The sequence below is a fragment of the Myodes glareolus genome, chromosome 10 (assembly GCF_982192425.1).
Source record: "Myodes glareolus chromosome 10, mMyoGla1.1, whole genome shotgun sequence".
In the NCBI taxonomy this organism is placed as follows: Eukaryota; Metazoa; Chordata; class Mammalia; order Rodentia; family Cricetidae; genus Myodes; species Myodes glareolus.
In genome coordinates this window covers 82058143-82081879 of record NC_142035.1, presented here as the reverse complement: position 1 = coordinate 82081879, position 23737 = coordinate 82058143, and the positions used below count along the sequence as shown (strand labels likewise).

The window sequence follows — 23737 nt, the reverse complement described above, 5'->3', positions numbered from 1 at the left end:
TACAGGTTGACATCCAGTTATGCCAGCACCATTTGTTAAAGATGCTTTCCTTCTTCCATTGTATACCTTTAGCTCCCTTGTCAAAAATTAGGTGCTCATAGGTTTGTGGGTTAATATCCGGGTCTTCTATTCGATTCCATAGGTCGACTTCTCTGTTCTTTTGCCAATACCAAGCTGTTTTCAATACTGTAGCTCTGTAATAGAGTTTGAAGTCAGGGATGGTAATGCCTCCTGAAGTTCCTTTATTGTATAAGATTGTTTTGGCTATCCTGGGTTTTTTGTTTTTCCAAATAAACTTGATTATTGTTTTCTCAAGGTCTGTGAAGAAGTTTGATGGGATTTTGATGGGGATTGCATTGAATCTATAGATTGCTTTTGGTAGAATTGCCATTTTTACTATGTTGATCCTCCCAATCCAAGAACAAGGGAGATCTTTCCATTTTCTGGTATCCTCCTCAATTTCTTTCTTCAAAGACTTAAAGTTCTTGTCAGATAGGTCTTTCACTTCCTTGGTTAGAGTAACCCCAAGATATTTTATGCTATTTGTGGCTATCGTGAAAGGTGATGTTTCTCTGATTTCCCTCTCTGCTTCTTTATCCTTTGTGTATAGGAGGGCCACTGATTTTTTGGAGTTGATCTTGTATCCTGCCACGTTACTAAAGGTGTTTATCAGCTGTAGGAGTTCTTTGGTAGAGTTTTTGGGGTCACTTATGTACACTATCATATCGTCAGCAAATAACGAAAGTTTAACTTCATCCTTTCCAATTCGTATCCCCTTGATCTCCTTATGTTGTCTTATTGCTATTGCTAGAACTTCAAGCACTATATTGAAGAGGTATGGAGAGAGTGGACAGCCTTGTCGTGTTCCTGATTTTAGTGGAAAGGCTTTGAGTTTCTCTCCATTCAATTTGATGTTAGCTGTCGGCTTGCTGTATATTGCTTTTATTATATTTAGGTATGATCCTTGTATCCCCAGTCTCTCCAACACCTTTATCATAAATGGGTGTTGAATTTTGTCAAATGCTTTTTCAGCATCCACTGAAATGATCATATGATTTTTTTCCATCAGTTTATTTATATGATGGATTACATTGATAGATTTGCGTATGTTGAACCAGCCCTGCATCTCTGGGATGAAGCCTACTTGATCATAATGGATAATTTTTCCAATGTGTTCCTGGATTCGGTTTGCCAGGATTTTATTGAGAATTTTCGCATCGATGTTCATGAGTGAGATTGGCCTGTAATTCTCTTTCTTGGTTGTGTCTTTGTGTGGTTTTGGTATTAAGGTAACTGTAGCTTCATAAAAGGAGTTTGACAATGACTCTTCTGTTTCTATATTATGGAATACATTAAGGAGTATAGGAATTAGCTCTTCCTGGAAGTTCTGGTAGAATTCTGCATTGAAACCATCTGGTCCTGGACTTTTTTTGGTAGGGAGATTTCTGATAACAGCTTCTAGTTCTTCACGACTAACAGGTCTATTTAGATTATTCACCTGTTCTTGGTTCAACTTTGGTATATGGTACTTTTCTAAAAAAATGTCCATTTCTTTTACATTTTCCAACTTTGTGGCATATAAACTTTCGTAGTAAGATCTAATGATTCTCTGAATTTCCTCTGAGTCTGTGGTTATATCCCCCTTTTCATTTCTGATCCTATTAATTTGCATGTGCTCTCTCTGCCGTTTGATTAGTTTGGCTAGGGGTTTGTCAATCTTGTTGATTTTCTCCAAGACCCAGCTTTTTGATTCATTGATTCTTTGGATTGTTTTCTCTGTTTCTATTTTGTTGATTTCAGCCCTCAGTTTGATTATTTCCAGTCTTCTACTCCTCCTGGGTGAATCAGCTTCTTTTTTTTCTAGAGCTTTCAAGTGTGCTGTTAGGTCTCCAATGTGTGCTTTCTCCGTTTTCTTTATTTGGGCACCTATTGCTATGAACTTTCCTCTTAGCACTGCTTTCATAGTGTCCCATAGGTTTGAGTATGTTGTGTCTTTGTTTTCATTAAATTCAAGGAAGACTTTAATTTCTTTCTTAATTTCGTCCATGACCCAGGGGTGATTTAGTAGTTGACTGTTCAACTTCCATGAGTTTGTTGACTTCCTGGGGGTAGCATTGTTGTTGAATTCTAATTTTAATCCATGGTGATCTGACAAGACACAGGTGGTTACTAATATTTTTTTGTATCTGTGGGAGTTTGCTTTGTTGCCGAGTATGTGGTCAATCTTCGAGAAGGTTCCATGAACTGCAGAGAAGAAGGTATATTCTTTCCTATTTGGGTGGAGTGTTCTGTAGATGTCTGTTAAGTCCATTTGATTCAATACCTCCAATAAATCTCTTAATTCTCTGTTTGGTTTCTGTCTGATTGACCTGTCCATTGGTGAGAGAGGAGTGTTGAAGTCTCCTACTATTAGCGTGTGTGGTTTGATGACTGCCTTGAGTTCTAGAAGAGTTTCTTTTACATATGTGGGTGCCTTTACATTAGGGGCATAGATATTCAGGATTGAGACTTCTTCCTGATGAGTTGTTCCTGTTATGAGTATGAAATGTCCATCTCCATCTCTTCTGATTGATTTTAGTTTGAAGTCGATTTTGTTAGATATTAGAATGGCCACACCCGCTTGTTTCTTAGGTCCATTTGCTTGGAAGACCTTTTCCCAACCCTTTACTCTGAGTAGGTGTCTGTCTTTGTGGTTGAGGTGTGTTTCTTGTAAACAGCAGAATGTTGGATCCTGTTTTCGTATCCAATCTCTAAGTCTGTGCCTCTTTATAGGTGAATTGAGTCCATTGATATTAAGAGATATTAATGGCCATTGGTTGTTGACTCCATTCATTTTTTTTGGTGGTAATAGAGTGTATGTGTTTTCCTTCTTTGAATTGTGCTAGTGAAGGGTCGCTAGATGTCTGAATTATTGTAGTCAGTGTTGGCAGTGTTGGATTCCTTGGGATGTAATTTTCCTTCTAGTATTCTCTGTAAGGCTGGATTAGTAGTTACATATTGTTTAAATTTGTTTTTATCCTGGAATATTTTGTTTTCTCCGTTGATAGTGAACGAAAGCTTGGCTGGGTAAAGTAGTCTGGGCTTGCATCCATGGTCCCTTAATTTCTGCAGTACCTCTATCCAGGACCTTCTGGCTTTCATGGTTTCTATAGAGAAGTCTGGTGTAAGTCTGATAGGTTTACCTTTATAGGTTACTTGACCTTTTTCCTTTGCAGCTCTTAATATCCTTTCTTTAATCTGACTGCTTTGTGTTTTGATTATTATATGGCGAGGGGACGTTTTTTTCTGATCCAGTCTATTCGGTGTTCTGTATGCTTCTTGCACCTTCATAGGAATATCCCTCTTTAGGATGGGAAAGTTTTCTTCTATAATTTTGTTGAATATATCTTCTGGACCTTTGATCTGCAATTCTTCTCCTTCTTCTACTCCTATTATTCTTAGATTTGGTTTTTTTATTATGTCCCATATTTCCTGAATGTTTTGTGATGAGAATTTGTTGGATTTGCTGTTTTTTTTTTGGTCAGGGCGTTTATTTTCTCTATGGTGTCTTCATAATCTGAGATTCGTTCTTCTATCTCTTGTATTCTATTGGTTAAGCTTGATTCTGTAGTCTCCGTTCGTTTACCTAGATTTTCCATATGCAGTCGGCCCTCGGTTTGTGTTTTCTTCACTGCCTCCATTTCAGTTTTCAATTCTTGCACTGATGCCATTACCTGTTTGATTGCTTTTTCTTGGTTTCCCAGGGTATCATTTACGAATTTACTCATTTCTTCAAGCTTTTTGTTATATTTGTCTTCCATTTCTTTACTCATTTCTTCCATTTTTTTGTTATATTTCTCTTCTATTTCTTTAAGTGAGTTATTCATACCCTGATTAAGAGACTCTATTGCTTTCATAATGACACTGTTTTCCACTTCTTCCGGAATAGGGCGTTCGAGTCCTTCTGTTGTAAGATCGCTGGGATCTGGTGTTTTCATGTTGTTTTTCAGATTGTTGGAGGAATTCTTGCCTTGGCGCCTGCCCATCTCTTCCTTCAGATGCTCTCCAATGGCTCTTCCCTCCGCTGGGTCTTCTTCTACTGGACTAGTGTCCCTTGTTATCCAGGAATCACTTTGCCCGCAGTCTTAGCTAGCTGCAGGCAGGCTTTAGAACAAAGGGTAAAAATAAATCTTTAAAATACATTAGCATCTGAATTTTATACATAGAGAAGACAAGCATACCACAAAGTTCAAGGGGAAGGAGTGCTTGATCAAAATAAGGGAAACTCTGAACCAGTGACTGTTGATCCACAGTAAATAATATACACAGGATAAAAATATGGCAAGCTATAAATGTTTCTAAACTGACCTTCACTCCATGTCATTCTTAGTTCCCTTAAGCTCTGAAAATATTCTCTGAAGAGAGTCACATGGTCTTTGGATGTTGGACTTTGGTGACATAAAAGATAGTTTCAGCAACTATACTTCTGTGATGTTCTAACTATCTGTGTAGATTACTGAGCAGCTCAGATAGTTTTAACTCTTCTTTACTATTAAAGATTTATTTATTTGCAGTGCAGTGGTGGTATATGCCTTTAATCCCAGCACTTGGGAAACAGAGACAGGATGATTTTTGTGAGTGCTGGAAATCAAACCAAAGTTTCTGCGAGAAGAGTAAATACTCATAACCATTTATCATGTTTCCAACCATGATTTCAAAACCAAATGTCAACATTGATTATATATGATTTATCATCTTTCATACTAGGTATGTCTTTCATAGAAATTAAACTAACAGTAAATAATATCAAAGAAATTATTGCAATGAAGTTAATATTTTACATATATAAACCAATTTTACCCTAACATAAAATCTTTAACTAATTTTTATTTATCCTTTTTATAGATCACAAAATTCTTTCATGGAGAGATAAAGTCAAAAGTCATTCTTTGTCAGTCTTCCTAGAGAGATGAAGCATAGGCAAATTTCTGTGTCCTGCCAATTGCTCCCAAATAACCATACAGAGAGTTAACATTAATTTTAAAAGCTTGGCTGATAGCTTAGCCTCATTTTTATCTAGCTCTTATGATTTAAATTAATCCACTCCTCTTAATCTGTGTGCTGCCCTGAGGCTCACTTACGTCATGTACCTTCTTCCCATTCTGCTCTTTCTGTGACTAATGATGTCTCTTACCAACTCCTAAGAATCCATCTTATTCCCAGTGCCTACTCTGGCTCTTCTGCAAAAGCACTTGCTGCCCAGCTGTAGGTCAGTCAACTATTTATTAACAAATGAGAGTAATGTATATTTATAGAGTATAAAAATTGTTCCACAAACATGAAAAGCCCAAATACCTTGCTCTAACAATTGCTAATTATATTACAAGTGTGCCATTATAGTAGAATACTAACTATCTAAACCTTTTAAAAAATATTAAGTCAAGTACCGATGAGATCTCTCAGTGAGTAAAAACCTGAAGTTCCACATTTGAGGAATGGAGTTCAACCTTTAGGGAACACATGGTAAAAGAGAACCCATTTATTACGAGTTATCATTTTATCTCTACCCATTATCATGTGTCTCTCTACCCTCACAACATAAGAAAATTAAATGTAATCATATTTAAAGGAAATTAAATTATCTCCTTTTTTCTCAGATTTAACACCTTACACTATTGTATGTTTCTCTGGATGTCTCTGTAACACGACTTGTTGCAATCATGGGAGGATCACTCTAGAGATTTAATATTTAACTTAAAATATTTAAATTCCAACATAGAGCATTTCCTATAACTGGAGGCAAGGATATATGGACAATTTATGTAGATAAAGCTATCTGTATAGACACATGCTAGTTTTCTACTTTTTCTCAAGCCTGATTATAGTAGGATGTTCTTTTTGGAATTACCAAGTCCTAAATAACGACAAGGTAACTTTTTATTAATGACGAAAGCTTGGCCTTTAAATTAAGGTTGTTCCCAACTAACTCTCATAATTTAAATTAGCCTGTTTCAATTAATATACATTCTGCCACATGGTTCTTTACTTCTCCTCTATTCTTTATGCCCTACTCCCTCAGTGTCTCGCTGATGAAATTCCCTTGTGGAAAATTCTAACCCAGAGTTTTTATCTCTTCCTGGAAGTTCTGCCTAACCTCTCCTGACTAGTTATTGGGCATTCAGTTTTTTTTTATTAAACCAATCACAAGAACACATCTTTACATAGTGTATAAATATCCCACAATACCCGACTTACTTTTAAAGTATGCATTATGTTTTTCCATCAGAAAAGTAAGTCACTAGTTTTGCTTTTCTTTGTACTGCCACTTCTTGCCAGACTGAGTTAATAAGCATAACACCGTGTAGTTAAACACGGTGTAGTTAAACAGTACACACTATTTTAGTATTGATCTGTTTGGCTTATTCCAGACAAAATGGTTATTTAGTATCCATTTCTTCATCTGGGAAGCCTTTTGGAAAATCAGTTTTTCTCTTTGTTGTGTACAGATTTTTATTTGTGATGTTTGCTGGAAAAAAAAAATACAACACAATTCACCATCAAAGTTTCTGAAAAAAAAATCAATGAAAAGTATACCTCCCTGTCTTTGCTGTCCAAATTTTATTATATATCAAAATGGCCTTATTTCTATGAAAAAATGGGGCTGCATTATTTCCATTTCTTTCTCTGTCTTGCAGCTAATATTTCAAGTTGCAAAAGGGATATTGGATACTAGTTTACCTGGTCTCATCCTTTACTGATTCATGCATGTATTCATCTAAAATTTTATACAGTTTTCTAGAATAATGGGTCACATATATATGTACTGACATGAAGGAATGCTCAAGAATCATATTAAGTTGGAAAATAAAATTACTGCTGTTTTTCTTTCACAAAGCATAAAATAAAACAATTCCAGTTATGTATGAGTACGTGCGGAAAAATTAGAAGCATATATTCCAAGCTGTTGGCATTGGCTACCCATGGAAGAAAAATTACATGGATATATGAGCAGAGACGACAATGTGAACAAATTGTGTTTTTATGTGAAATTTTTGTTGTTCAGTTTTCCCTACTATTATATCAACAGTTATTATAAATAAGCACTGTAAAGCATCCCTCTTTCTATAAAATGTACTTGCATAGAGGCCCTCTTACTCTTCCCTGTGTGAATTCAGTTTATTCTATCTGAAATGGTCACCTTTGGATATATACTGTAACCCAGTGCATCACTCCTAATTCTACCATGTGCTTTTCCAACTCACCCAGTTCTGCCTGCCAACTGTCTGTCAAAACTGCAGATTTTCTGAAATCCTGAGGTCACCCTCAGGATTAAAAACTTAAGACTGAAAATTCAAGCTTTAAAACTTAAGATTTCCATGGTGGCAGTTAAGAAAGTGAGCAATCTGTCCTATTGAGCATAACCAACTGACAGTCCGACCTACTATTAGGGTATTTGCTACTGGAATGTGTTTTCCAGTGGCTGCTTTCAGACAGTGACTCCTAATAGCTCAAGTCCATTCCTATGACTTTGATCTACTCTAATGTGGAACCTTACTCAAAGACTCCCCACTAGCTTCCCGAACTTTCTTGGAACCTCAGATAGACCCACACTCTCTCATCCCACCCTTAACCTTTAAGTTTTTGAAATACTTCAGCCTTTCATCATCTTCTGAAATCTCTGCTTTCCTCCTCCTGGTCACTAGCACTTTGCCCTCCATAATTTTTCACAGCGAATTTCTTGTATATCTAATACCTTTTTGAAATTGTTCTTTGGTTCCTAACTAACTCAGTTATAGAGATGAATATGTCTGAGATATACTTTTTTTTCCCTAAAAGGTGTCATATTATTTCTCTTTTCTTCATATTTTAGTTAAAAACCATAGACTTAGAAAAAGTATTATGATAATTCTTTTTTTTTTAGCATTTGACACATTGTTTGGTACTTAGTGGATTTTGCAAGGAATATTTGAGTAAATGCAGAGTGAAAATATGATTTTATCTAGTGTGAATTCAGGTTGAAACCAAGCCAACTGCTGACTTTCCAGGTAATGCTGCCAGCTGATTTGAAGATGACCTCATATCAGCTCAGCGGCACCAGCTCCAGGCCCGAGTTTCCAGAAACTGCTGTTGAGCTCCCCTAGGCCCAAAATATTTTCCTGAGTTCAAGTGAGTTTTCACGCTCATGGTCTTAATTTATCCAAACTTTAAAGTCCTGAAATATCACTGAATCTCTCTCATCACTAAAAGAAACAGCCTTGATTAATCACTTTGAACATTTCAAAATAATCTGCCATTTTACCTATATTTAACATAAGCATGTGTAAAATTTATATAAGACCATTCGTTGGTAGGAAAGTATATTCTTGGAGAGTTATAAAATCTAGTTGCAATTCTTTTTTTTTTTTTTCAGAAAGCTGTGCGGTGGTGCTTTATTTTGTTATTTTTTTATTTTTTTAAAGTTTATTAAAATATAAAAGTTTTCATTTTTGCCCCTCCTCCCAACACCCTCCCACTCCCCCCACTCCCTCTCCTCTTCCCTCTCCATCCCTAAGAGCAGTCAGGGTTTCCTGCCCTGTGGGTAGTTCAAGTTCCTCCCCTCTCCCTCCAGGACCAGGAAGGTGAGTATCCAATCAGACTGGATCCCCAAAAATCCAGAATATGCAGAGGAAACAAGTCCCAGAGTCATTGTCAATGGCTTTTTAGAAAGACTTCTGGCCAGCCACATTCAGAGAATCCAGCCTCCTCCAGAGAATCTGGTTGGATCAAGCGCTCCTTCAGTCCCAGTCAACTGGCCCTGGTGAACTCTCATTAGATCAGTCGCCTTGTATCAGTGGGTGATCGCTCCCCTTGCGGTTCTGATTTCCTTTTTCATGTTCTTCCTCCTTCTGCTCCTTCTTTGGACCTTGGGGGGCTCAGTCCGGTGCTCCAATGTGAGTCTCCGTCTGCATCGCCATCCATCGTCGGATGAAGGTTCGCTCTGATCTTGCCCTCCCTGCTCACGTTCTTCTTCCTTCTGCCTCTCGGTTGGACCTAGGGAGTTAAGTCCAGTGTTCCAACGTGGGTCCCCGTCTCTATCTCCATCTATTGCCAGATGAAGGATCTATGGTGATAAGCAAAATATTCATCAGTATGGTTATGGGCCAAGGCCAGTTCAGACACCCTCTCCTCTGTCCAGAGAACAATCTGGGGATCTCTCCTTGGACCTGGGATACCATTTACAGTCAAGTCTCTAGTAAACCCTAAACTGACTTCCATAGTTGAGATATATTCTTCCCTGAACCCATATCTATCCTTCCTCCCTCCCCCCCTCCCAGTACCCCGAGCATTTCCCATTCCTCCCCTGCTCCCTTCTCTCTAACCTCCTCCCCTTCCAACTACCCTCCCAACCCCCCATGCACCCTTGGTTACCTGGAACTCTTGTCTATTTCCAATCTCCTGGAGGAAAACTACCTGAATTTTCTTCTACTAGCATCACACTAGTTGCAATTCTTAATCCTTCAAATAAGGAGTAAGGTTTAAAATGTTCCTATTTATTACTAGGAAATCATAGACTCAGTTTGATGTAGATAGATAGATAGATAGATAGATAGATAGATAGATAGATAGATAGATAGATAGATGAGATAATGAGATTAAATATTTTGATATATTTTCTTGATAAATTCTGATAGTACATAAAAAAGTCTAAAAACGTTTTCTTCTTATACCATTAATACTAGTACACCACTGTAGAAGGAGCGACAGACTGCTTTCCTGCCTGGCTCCTGCCTGGCTAGCTTTACACCCAGAAATAACAACACACAAACTGTATTCATGTAAACACTGCCTGGCCCATTATCTGTAGCCTCTTATTGGCTAATTCTCACATCTTGCTTTAACCCTTATTTAGTAATCTGTGTAGCACCACGAGGTGGTACCTTACCGGGAAAGATCCTAACCTGTGTCTGTCTCGGAGAGGAGAGTCATGGCGATTGCCTGCCTCTGCTTTCTTTCTCCCACAATTCTGTTCTGTCTTCCCCACCGACCTATGTTCTGACCTATCAGGCCAAGCAATTTTCTTTATTAATTAACCAATGAAAGCAACACCCACCTACATCACACCACAAAAGAATATTTTTAGGAGAAAATTTCTAAATCACCTCTCTACATTTATTTTGTTAGATGTCTACCAAGTTATTGAAATATAAAGGTCAAATTTTCTTCCTAATAATAAGAATAATGTCAATAAAGTCAATAATATACTCAGTGTCTATTAAATGCCCCAAATTATTATTTTTACTACTACTAATATTTTAATATTATTTAACATGCTACAATCTGTAAGAGTCAGAGAAACTGAATAAGCTGAATGTGTACATACAACTGACAACTGGGTCACTGAAAATTGAAACTCAGATGCACCTTAACTTTTAAGATGACTCCTCTGAACTCAGTTCTCTAAACGTTTGGAACTTTCTGGGGATGCAGAAAATGTCTGTTTTCTGAGAACAACTGAAGTCAATCTTTTAAGCATTCTTGCATTTCATTCTGGATGCAAGTGAGAGTAACTCAAAATTTCAGGCAGCAGAAGGAGGTGCTGTGATTTATTTTGGAAAATCATGTCAGAAGTAGACTTTTGAAAAGTGTACAGAATGGTAGGTGGAACTACAAAAGGAAGCATTAGAAGACATTTGCTGAAGGATTTGTAGGATGTGACTATAGCCTGATGGCATAGGAAAGGAACAAGAAAAGAATCGCAAACTAGCATTTTAAATCCAACATTTCAGCAGTATGAGTGGGCCTTTGATGAAGTTACTCAGCCTCATATATTTTCTCCTCTTCTGTAGAGTAAAGGAAAATCTCTTCAAGGTGTTGGAGTTTTTATTAACACATTCTAGCAGACAATGTGTTTCTATAGACATTTTTTCAGATTCACTTGATTTGTACCCAACAAAAGTCCCTGTACTTAAATACAAAAGCTGGGAAAACTGAGAAAGAATGAGGTGCAGTAAGCAATGGTTCTGTAGTATCTGGAAACTATTGAAAGTTTAGGACAAATTGTCCCCTTGGCACATTGTAGGGACTTTCGTAGGGACTAGGAACAACCTCCCAAACTAAAGTTTTTGAGAGATAGTACCAAGTTTCTAATAATTGTGTCACAATAGTCCGACTTTGGTGCTATAAGTGGAACTAAATGGATTCTCATGGACATGGCACAGGCATGATTCTTAGGGAAATGCATCCAAGGAGCAAACCTTCACTTTCTTCATAATTCCCCTCTGCTAAAATAGGCAGCAGACTGTCAAGGTACATGAATAAAAAGAGGTGAATTGTAAAGGTACTTCTAAGTTACATTTGATATAATATTTTCTTTTGGAATTATTTATTCAGAAAAGTCAGTCACACATGAACAGGGGTTTGCAGCCTAGCCTCCTTCTTTTTAAGTTTCCTTGTATACCCAGTGAGGGAAACAAATTGGTTTCAAAACTTTAAATCTTTTCTTTACTTGCAGTTAGCATTATTAAACTTCAAAGTATCGGGGGTAGCTAGGTACATACTGCCTCATTTTTTTGTTTTTGTTGTAGTTGCTATTTCCCCCAGCTACTAATTTACAGTCCTAATTACAGTGATTCATTAATGTGTGAAGATGCACGGGTGAGTGAAGAAATAAAAACATCTATTCCATTTCTAAGCCAATCATCTATTACAGTAAGTTCATTTCTGAAGAAAAAAACTGAGTACTTAAGAATGAAATATAAGCAGATATATTTACCATGATTTTAGCTGTGTGAAAAAGAGGAAATGATTTGAAAATGATTCTTGGAAGTTACTTATAATAAGCATTGGGAAGATAATTTTGTCCTTTTTACCTAAGCACCAATACTAAACAATGTCTTTGAATTTCAGAAATGTCATTATAGCAGTTATTTTTTTAAATTGAACCTCATTCATGATTCATATCATAAATACTTTTTGTAAAGAACATTAATGTTCAATATTATATTATCATTCAGTTTTATACCATAATCTTACATAACATGGACCTTCTTTCTTATTCTTTTACCTAATCCTTATACACGAACAGACAAAGCACATATACATTATTTTTTAACTTAGCTTTTTTCATTTTTCTATAACTTTACACAAGTATGCAAACACCATTTTCATACTTAATAATTTGCTGATTTTGTCCTAGTCCTGCATGACCACCTAACTTCCCCATTTCAATAGAGTTATATAATTTTGCTAGCTCCTGGCTGTTAAATAAAAGCATGCATTTGCAAGTTAGAATCATTACACTGAGTATTCAGTAATCTGAGAAGTCTGAATGCATACATTTAAATAATTACCCCCTGTTTAAGTACAAAGACATGGAAAGTAGGGCAGTCATGAGCATCAGAGCTACTTTGTGTGAATAATGGTGGATTATATGTAAGCATTTTAGAGATGTGATTTTAATCTTGTCATCTAAGAACAAATACATAACTCCCCTTTGAATTTGATTGCACAAATATGTCTCACATCCTTACATTTTGAGGAATTCTGTGTTGATTTACCTGAAAAACAAAATATCTTAATGAGTGACATTTCCAACTACTCTAGATACACAGACACATGATTCTTTCAAAATGCTTCCCAGTAATTAACCCCAGTTCATAACCTGTGTCCAGAACATACTATCTGCTTCTGTAGTCATGAGAGAAAGAGTGATGGCTTGTAACTAATTTCTATGATCACAGTGCTCTAAACTGTCCCCGAGTTTGCCATGAAGCAGGGTGAAATATCCTCTGAATTCTTTCACTCTTTCTTCAGACCTCTTCAGTGTGACAGTTTAGAATTTCCGTGGGGCTCACACCCAAGTGGAGAAAGGTCAGAGGGAGATTAGGTGTTCCTTCTGCCAGAATGGTTGTATATCAGGAGAAAACCAACTGTCAGAAGTGGAGGAAGAAACAACCCTACTCATCCTTCTTTATCAGTTTCTGCCAATGTACAATGGCAACTAAGAGAACATTCTCAAGTGATCCTTTTAAAGTGAAGCCAGGCAGAGAGTCCTCAGATTAGATTGATCCTTGTCATTAGTATTTTATTATAGTGAATTACTGCAGTCACTCTGCAACATTTCAAGGTCTCAGTTCACCAAAGTGATTACAGACAAAATGAGTTACTGGGAAAACGCAGAGGTCTCAAACCAGTAATTTTAGTAAAGAAGCTAATTTTGCAAAGGTTTGTCAGAATTTTAGATACTTTTTTTGGAAATCATTATTAGTCTTCTAAATATTCTGACAATTATTTTATGAAATCTGACATATTTGACTTTTTGGAATGTTTGTTGATTTAAGATGATATATATCCGCTGATATAATAAAGACAGATTCAGACATAAATAAGCCTCTGAATGGGTCACTTTGCATTTAAAAATGTACATAGGCTAGGGAGAGAGAGGGAGAAGACTATAAACAGTTAAAAAATAAAAGTCTTTAAAAAGACAGTAAAACTAATATATAAGAGTACAGATAGTCATAGATTAAAGGAGTAAAAAAAATAAACCATGTAAAGATGGAATATACATAACAAGACGAAAGCAACTGATGAATGTGGCCATTACAAGGCAAAACAGATCTTCAAATTTTATGCTTCATGGAAAAGTATTCCAGATACTATGGATCTATAAGCTGAAGATGGATGCCCCAATGTGAGAGAAGAATTTTGCATGACTCTCCATCCAGGCAGTGACATATCATTTCAATGAAAACTAATCAGTACCCTCCAAACCAAGTGTGTTAAACATACACATTTGTCCTATTTTTTAAATGTATCGAAGATACAACTATGATTTTCCTTTTGTCTTAATAAACAGAGCTCCAAACTACTTTAAGGATTCTCTAGGTTTATTGTGCTGTAGTCTTGTTTTTCTATTTCCTTTCTCCTTTTGTGTAGGAACCCCTAATGGGATATCAAAATCCTACAGGATCCTGCTCAGGTTACTACACAGACTCTCGACCTTGGCACTCTTCTTGCAAAATAAGGTTTCCTAGCAGCTGCTGGAAGATTCTGTGCCTGTGCCTGTCTATGGCCTCTGCTGTTCATTTTCCCTAAAACGTTCTTTCCCTAAGCTGGGAGAACAATTACCTTCCTACACCTGATTTCCTGGTAGTCAACCTTCTTGTTATACTTAGAAATGGAAAACCCTGGATTTTCTCTCCCTATAAACACTAAAACGAGTTTTATTCAAAGCATTCATTACCATTTAAAACACCCTTTCCCCCCAATAGACTTAGAATTGCTCTTTTCTCTCCCTTATGAAAGAGAGTTTTTTAAGTATTTTGAGTTTGTTTGTTGTTTGTTTGTTATTTTGTTTTCACTGATATGCCTCCAGTGACTTAAATTATCTCTCCCATGTGACTGGGAATTAACTAAATTGATAAAAAGAAGTCATTGGACTTCTAAGCAATTGATGGATGATATTGCATCAAGAATTTAGTACTCTTATATCTTCTTTAATGTCAGATGTATAAAGAGAAAATCTGGTCCTTCCCCTTTCTTACCATCTGTTTCTGTTGTCACAATATAGTGTCCCCAACCCTATCTGCTGATTAGTTTTCATTGAAATGATAAAAATGTGTCACCTGAGAAGAAGAAATTTCAGTTGAGGACTTGTATAGATTTAATTTTCTGTGTGCATGTCTTTGAACATTTTCTTGAATGCTAACTGATGTAGAATAGATAAGCCCCTGAGGGTAGTAAATCCCTAGGCAGGTGGCTCTAAACTGAAGAAAATGAGTTGAACAAGAAAAAGTCTGTCATCAGAATGTCAACCATTGAGCAGTTCACTAAAACAAGAAAGTAAAGACAGATTTTAGAGGTGACTGACAATAAGACCAGATGAGACAGGAAAACTGGAGAGAATAGTTTCCTATACACAAGTGAAAACTTTTTAATTGGAACCGACTTTCCAATCCATGATATGCAAACTCCACCAGTACTATTTTAATGGATGATTTGCTCTATTGTTGCAATTTTAATAGATGTATTATTACCGCAATTGCTTGCAATATAAATAACAAGAGAATTGCTATCCTCCTGTATCTTAACTCAAACGATGTTAGCACCATTTACCTAATTTCCAGTCATCACTCTTCTCTTTCGCTGTGTGTTCTATGTTTAGACAAGAAAAACATTTATAGAAATGCAAATGAGCTGCATATTAATTTTTATAGGTAGATTCAGGAAGAGAAGGAGGGTTGTAGGGATCGTGGGAGGGAGACAAAGTTTGACGTGTAGTAAATGGGAATATGAAGAAAAGAAGAATGGGATTTCAGGTCAAAGAACAGAACAAGCAGCATGAGAGTGACAAGTGAGCCTTGTTTAAAAATGAGAAGTGAGTTCAATTGACAAAAACACAGTAGTCAAGGGAAGAAAGGAAGGAGGAAACTATGCAAATACTGTTTTCTTCTTGGGTAAATATTGTTCAATAATCCATTAAAAAGACTTGATAAAGAAATTTTTTTTCAGAACTAAGTATTATGAATGTCTGGAAACAGTCCCAAGTATGGCTTATACTATATAGAAGGAGAATAAGAAAAAGAAGGAGAAAGAAATTGAACACTCCAGGTTACTCCATTAGGGAGGCTATAACTTGAAGTAATTTTGCTGAAGTTTTCTAGCTTCATTAACAGTAATGCCATGTTTTATCTTACTCTTTTTCCTAGAAATGATTCACTTGATTGCAAGGCTGCATGGCCACCCAGAAGGAGCAGAGCCCAGCAAGGCAGAAGTTCTTCTGACACTCTAAATTCGTGTGAGTCTAACCTTAACAACACGTTTAAGACATAAAGAGGAACTTGCCTGGTATGATTTGCATAGAGTTTTGGAAATAAAGATGTTTGAAGAATTACATGGTTATTTGGTGAATGTAGAGCTTGTTCCTAGTAGGTTCACTGATACTGCAAACCCCTATGCAGAAAACTTTGAAGCAGAGTTTCTTCCACAGATAAGGATTAAGTTGCCACTCCTAGGATGAAAACCAACAAGTCTCAACAAATAAAGCAACCTTCGTTCACTTGATTTTTTTAAAATTCTTATTATTTATTTATTTATTCTTCTCTTACAGAATACATCTCAACCACAGCTTTCTCTCCTTCAGTTTCTCCTAGTCTACTCCCCAGGTCTACTCCCCCACCCCCCAGGAAAAAGCAGGCCTACCAAGGGGACATCAACTGAATTTGGCACAATAAGATTCACTAGCACTTGGCACAAACCCTAGCATCAAAGCTGTAGGAGGCAGCGCAGTAGGAGGAAATGGGTCCCTAGATCAGGCAAAAGAGTCAGAGATACCCCCACTCCTTCAGCTCAAACTAACAATCATATCATTCATGAAGAAAACCCAGCATAGACGTATTCAAGTCCCACTATTTTCCTTTCAGTCTCTATGAGCCCTCACGAGCTCCATTTGATTCCTTGGGCCTAACTTTCCTCGTGTCTTTGATCCTTCAAGTTCCCCAAAACCTTCGTTTCCCTCTTCCCCAGGTTCCAGCCCTTGACTGGGGAACAGGCAGGTTGGAAATCTCCAATCTGAGCTTTCTCTCTGCCTAATGATTGGCTGTGGGTCTCTGCATCCACTCCCATCATATGCCTAGATTAGGCACCTTTGTGATTGTAGAAGACATTATTAAGAGTCATTGCATTGGCATTTTTCCTTTTCCTTTTTCTTTTTTCTTTTCTTTCTTTCTTTTTTTTTTCTGACAGTTGTATTTGGTTTTACCCTAGGTAAACCTAGGTAGAATCTAGGTCACTGGTCTATCCAGCTTCCAATTACTGGTAATCCAGAGAGTGTTAGACATGCATGGGTTCTCAGGGCACAGGCTTGAAATTAGACCAGCTATTGGTTGACGACTCTCCCAAGTTCGGTATCACCATGTCTTGAAAACAAGACAGATTATAGGTTGATGGTTTTGTGACTTGGTTGGTGTCCTGGTTCTACCTTGTCTGCTTACAGAAGATGAACTCTTCAGGCTCTGTATCTTTCATTACTAGGAGTCTTCAGTAGAAACACCTTCATAGATTCCAAGGAGATTCCACTGTACTATGTTTCCACATTGAATACCAAATGCCCTCAAATTATAATCTTCTCTCCCCAAACTCTCTCCCTCCATCTTTTTCCCCTCAACTGACCTACCATATTCTCATGCCCACTTGCCCTTAGTCCACTCACAAAACTTATTCTATTTCCCTTCCGAAGGAGATATACATCTCTCCCACCCTAGAGTTTTTCTTGCTACTTAAACTCTCTGGGTCTCTGGTTTGTAGTTTGATTATCATTTAATTAACAGTTAATAGGCACTTATAAGTGAGTACATACCATTTTTGCCTTTCACGTTGTAGATTATTGCATTTAGAGTGAGTTTTTTTTAGGCCCATCCCTTTGCATGCATTGAGTAATAAACCATTGTGTAAATATATTACATTTCTTTGTCTATTCTTCAGTTGAGGAACATCTAGATGGTTTCCAGATTCTGGTTATTACATACAAAGTTTCTATAAACATAGTTGAGCAAATTTCCTTGTGGTAGGATGTAGTGTTTAATAGGCATGTGCCCAAGACTAGTATAATTGGTTCTTGAGGTAGATTAATTGCCAATTTTCTCAGGAACCACCATATTGTTTACATATACAAATTAGTGTCTCTTGTGAATTAACATTTGCCTAAAGATTTGACAAGTTTCTTTCTCAATATATGATCAAGTCATGAGATGAATGACTTTATTTTGTTTGGCATATATTTCTATCTTGTAACATGGTATGTAAAGTTGCAGAGACTAGCCTAGGAGTTGGTACACATCTGTAATCTTAGTAGTCAAGAAGCAGAGACAGAAAGGTTGCTGCAAGTTCAAGGCCAGCCTGTATTAAGTCCTGTGTTCTCAAGTAGCCTAGGCTATAGTGTGAGACCATATTTTTGGTTGTTTTTTGGCTTCTGTCTTATTTCTGCTCTCTATTTTAGAACTGAAATTTTGCTTGAATCACTGTTTAAATTCTACTCAATAATGCAGCCATCCATAAAATATTTTTCTATCTGTTATTCAACATAGAGCAATGTTTCAAATTTTATCCTATATCCTTTATCATAATTTATCCTGCTCACTTCTTCTCCATCTCAGTCCTTTAAGGTCAGGACAATTATTTGGTTATTTTACTAGCCTCACTAACTTGAGGTTAAGAACTTCATACAGGTTTTATTAATTAAAATAAAAATGAAATATCACTACAGTCCTAAGTTTGATATTCCAAAACTCAGCAATGGCCATACCTAAGGACTTCCAGTAGCTGCATGAATGTGTTAAGACCCATGGATTCTAGTTTCTTGACCACACACCTCTTCCAGGCCATTGCCTAGAAATGATCAAGCAAATCCATAATGATTCTTTGTTGGATTGAAGGTCAAATTATTTTCTTAAATTAGCTATTCAGCTTTTCCTTAGCTGTAACTTTATAGGCACAGAAACAGTTTGTTTAAAATGACTATGTTGGAATTAATTTGTATTTTTCTGCAACACAATTTTAGAATGCAAACTCTCTTTATACTTAATATTTCGGTTACATCGCTCGAATGCTGTTCCCTCACACAGGCCACACTCTCCTGTGGACATTTGCAAAGTAGAATTAATTCCTCAAGTATAGTCACAATTTGCTAGTAGCAAAGATGCAATCCCGTATGAGCTATTAGGAAATGTTATTGTTCTGCAAACATCGTGCTTACACATACTCATGTGAGATAACCAAGACTTGCTACCTAGAAAGAGTATCTTTTTTTATTTTTATTTTCTCCTTTAAAAACGTCTTAATAATAATTTAAAAATTAACAAATACAGAAATGTAGACAATAGTCAGATCTTTCTCAAGGTCAGGATCAGCAGTGTCTCCAAGTAGCCTTCTTTCCATGCAAGGTCATGGGGGCTTGTGAAAACCCAAAGATGTGAGTCTGTCCCATCTTGACTAGAGGTCAGAGAGTTTGAGCTTATTTTTGCTCTTTCAAAGTTGTTGACAACAAATGTAGCTACAAACAAGACATTCTGAACTAGGGTGTGGTTAATTAGTATTTTGAGTATAGATGTGGCTCTGCTCCACCTGGACCAAAGGTCAGAATTCAAGTCTATTCCTTATATTATGTTAATGAAGTCTGTTGCTTCTCTCCTCCCATTCTGTGGTGAAGTATATAAACATGTGGAAAATAAACACAGACAGATTCATTATTCACTGAATTTCCCTCTCGATGCTGTTCTGTGTTTCTGTCTTTTATTTCTTTCATATCTCTGTTCCATTTGAATTAATAATTCTAATCCTCGTGCTCCTACCCTGGAACATACAATTTTCATCAAGGATGGCCTTCTACAGGGGCTTAAACTTCTCAAAGCTGCCATTTCTTATGATAGCAACATATTTCTGGAGCACCCTGAAGGATCTGCCTGAGACTATTATATAGTCACTTTAAATATATATGGAAGGAATATGCTCTATAAACCTGACAGAGAGTATTGTTTAATACATATGTAAGCCTGTCATGTAGCTTTTCATTATCACAATTGTGTGCATGCTACACTTTCATATAGAGCAGTAGAATAATAAATAACTTTGCTGAAATAACTTCTTCATCAGATTATCTTATTGCTCCACCAAGAAATTTGATATACTTTCTTCACAGTTCTTTAACTGGCATCATGCTTATTGGAATTCTGTAAAATTGTAATTATTAGTAGTGACTATCAAATTAGGTGTAACAATTTAAAGTAAAAAAACAAGAATTTATCTCTTAAAACTGGTAACAGTCTTGGGAAATTGAGAAGCCAGTGGTGCACTAGCTTGTTTTCGGTTTCCTTCTATATGCTTAAATTGACCATTAAACAAGTTTGAGAGTTGGAAGTTTGTGAACTCCTGTCTATTATTTCTGTAAGTGGTCAGCACCGTGTGACTCTGAATCTTCCTGAAGAGTCAACTGTAATTTTCAGTCATTTCATTCATCTTCTTCAAAAGGCGTTTGAATTTAAGAGATTAATATGACCATGAGTTAACCCTTTTAAACCTGGTGTTCTGAGAAGGGAATTAATGTGAGATGTATACACCTTTACCGTAAATATGACTGTCTGTGGTGGTGGTAGTACTTTTCAATGATTCAGAAGGTTACTTCACCAATTTGCAGATGGTTTCCATTTTTAAAGAAGAGATGTCTAAAACCAATAGAATTAGATGTATTTCATCAGTACAGAACTCAAATAAGAAACATGTTTGGTTATTAATTGTACAATTAACCTTTAAATGCTTTTTATTATTTATGTTAGAAAAACAATTCTTGAAATTAAACTTGACACTGAAGAAGGTTATACAACCATCCATGGACAACATTTTAGGCTTTTCAATTTGGCTGTATCTATGGAGTTGTTGAGGAATTAGAAGTCTACTATGTGAACTGGACAATTCGGAGGGGAATTTTTTCATAAAACTAGCAGAGAGCAATTTTAAAATTGTGTGTCATCTTAAAATTCTTGATTTTTAAATCTAGTGCACAAACAATATTTGCTACAATCTTATAATTCATCTTAGATATTTTTATTTTTTGGTGAAGACTGCTAACGCTAGAGGAAGCATTTTGTGTGTTACCTGTTATTATACAATAGAGTAGAAATTCATTTCAGTGTTTAAATTAGAAATTGCTTCCTTCACAATGATATTCTAAGATGTACCTACTTCTTGATTTGAACCATTAATTCTAGTTTTACATTTTGTCCAAATAGTTCCGAACCTAAATTTGAGGCACATTTTATAACATTACACAATTATTTAAGTTTCAGTAAACATTTCTTTAATATAATAGAGAAAAGAGCATGGGCTATTATTTGTTAATATTTTAGTTGCTGAGATTAGATCGCTAAACATTGGTGACCTGATGTGTGCAGGTATGTGTACAAATATATGAATGTCTATGTGTTTACGGGTGTATGTATATGTATATATATTTAGTATGTGTATGTGTGATGATGGAAGTCACAAAATAATCCTACAGTAGTTCAGAATTATGATTAATAAAGGGTTATTTGTTTACGGGAGACTTACATATCACTGTCCTAGATAATAGCCCTCTGAAAGAACGGGGATCAGGAACAGAATCTCTTGCAGCCAGAAGCAAGAGCCAGAAACAAGAGAATGAGCATATGCCTTACAGCTGCATTTATAATATAAGAGCCCATGCCCAAGTGAGCTGGTCTCTTAAAGGCTATTGGCTGAAGGAGTGGAAGGAGCCCCACAGAATTGTATCTTAAATGCTATTGGATGGAGGAGCCAAATGTGCTCCTACAGCACCTCTCTCTTTTATTTAAATAAGAGTTCTAAACCCAATACAAAACTATATAAACTAGGAACAGATATCAAGTATAAGATGAGAATTACAGCCAGCATCAACAATATCAAGCAAAGAAGGCATGCTAAATGTTTTAATAAACATTCTATCCTAAGAAGTCTAAGTCTTGTATTGAAAATGGATTGGCTAGACCAAAAGAGAGTGGTAACTGTGACTATCTAATCTTCAACCTCATCAAAGGCCTGAGAAGGTAAATAATATTACTTGAGTAGGCAGAAAGTACAATAAAACAGCTTCCAAAGCAAGAAATATATGACAACGACAATTAGCTACCTGAGCAATCTCCCAAAGTCTCATTTGCAATATTGAAGCAACCAACTTTGGCTAATGCCTATCATAACTAACAGGCCATTTTCAGAGACAGGAAATTTTTCAGAACCTTCTTATCCTGTCTTAACAAGTTTTGACAGTCTTTTTCCTTGTGTCCTGCTTATCCATTTCTTGATACTATATACTTTGTCAGTGGTTGAGGTATGAGCAGCTTCTTGCCCAAAGACCAATTGTGCCAAGAAGAAAGCAAACTCCAAGTGAGTGTCTTTGGTGATCAATATTCTCTCAGGAGTAGATTGGTGCTGTCAGAAACAATCATGTCTCTTGTCAAGAGAACCCTATGTTATTTAAGTGCCATGTTTTACAGATCTTGAAGTGGTTGAAGATTACCTATCTAGACAAAATATAATCTCTATGAATCTAAAGAACCTAATTGATCTGACTGCATGTCATGAACAAACATGACCAACTATTGCCATATAATATTTAATACATGTATAACTTAAAGACTAAAACTTCATGTGAGAATATTAAATAATCTATAAACAAATGAGCAACAAATGAGGACAATTACCTCAAAATGTAAACAATGTATAAGTGTCTTGATCAGAGGTAGAAATAATATGTAATGCAATATGAAAATATATTCTAAAAGTTGTATCAATATACAAAATGTCTTAAGCAAAGGTAGAAGCATACATATATAGAATCTGACAGAATGACTTTGCATAGGTGTATAAATATTATAAACAGAAATAACAAATATAATTTGAATTTGTATCAATATACAAAAAATTATACCAATACAAATTATCCATAAATAATAGCTCACAAGTATTCACTGTGTTACCCACTGTAATTATCTTTTTAAAAATACAAACATAGCTTTCACCTCAACCCTCTATAATAATGTAATATAATATAATATAATATAATATAATATAATATAATAATAATCAACATCCCCTAAATGGTATTCCCAACCCTGAAGACATACTTTTTTGGGATGGGGGTATCATCCTTTAGAATTGCTTTCCACTGTCATGGGGGCAATATTTTTCTTAATATGATCCTACAAAAGTAAAATGAAGGTTAAGTTTCAATATTACTGTCTAATATAGTTGAAAATTATTTCTGAGCAATTGATGTTTTTTTCTTTTTCATCAGTGTTGCTATTTGTAGTTTTGGCCAGAGTGTCATGAGAAAGTGTACCAATTTAGCAGCTGGTACCAAAAAAAAAACCCCTCTTACAGTAGTGTTATCAGCATCATGATGTCATCTCAACCAGGTGGAGTTGTTGCTGTGGGGCCCCATCTTCTTCCTGGAAACTTCAAAGGTTACTGCAGAAAAAAGATCTGTAGGAAAATCTACTGTTCATTGTGGAAAACTTAAACATTATTCATAGAGACATCCATTCAATAAAGATTACGATATAGACAAAATAGACATGGGAGAAAGTAAAATTTTTCCTAAAGTCTTCCTTCTGTCCCATACCAGATGGCTCCTGATATGAGACAGAAATTCTGATTGTACCTTTTAACAACAAGCTTAGATTTAGAGAAGTACAGAGTGATTGTTCAACTCCAAAACCAGCTGAATAAATATATGTTTAAATGCATGTGTATACAGTACTTGATCTTATAATCCATATTGCTTATTCTAGATGATACTTAGTGGATAGTTATATTTCCTTCTATCAGCATTCAAACATCCAGGGTCTCTTGAATTTTTGAAGATGTGTATTTTTCTATAAAGATAAGAGCTGAACCCTGCCCAAACCCTGGATGCTTTCTTTACTACCTGCATGGTTGTCATTGCTGTGGATGAGCTGTCATTTCTATGTTTCAAGAGATTTCTCCTTTTTCAAAGTGAATTTTTATTAATTTTGATGGTATCCATATTTTTTCTTCTTCTGTTGAAACAAGAGCAAAACCAATTCTCTAATGTAGCTCATCTCCTGGTTTCCATTGTGAGGTCAACACATCCTTGAATTAAATTAGTTGATTCAATTCAGAAGTTTTTTCCATTATCCAATGCCTCTCTGCCACAGTTATTCCTTTCTCATTAGTGTTAAGAAAAGTCAAGGTTAATAAAGCATTATGC

General features: G+C 36.0%; 1 protein-coding gene across 4 annotated transcripts in view; it reads left to right on the top strand.

The window, feature by feature from the left end:
• The window catches only part of Lrrc4c (leucine rich repeat containing 4C), a 1358757-nt gene that overhangs the window by 537583 nt on the left and 797437 nt on the right, over positions 1 to 23737 (top strand). For all 4 annotated transcript variants that reach the window (XM_085696658.2, XM_085696657.2, XM_085696656.2 and 1 more), the window contains one exon: positions 15669 to 15757. The gene's annotated coding sequence lies outside the window, so the exon portion shown is untranslated. The remainder of the gene's footprint in view (positions 1 to 15668; positions 15758 to 23737) is intronic.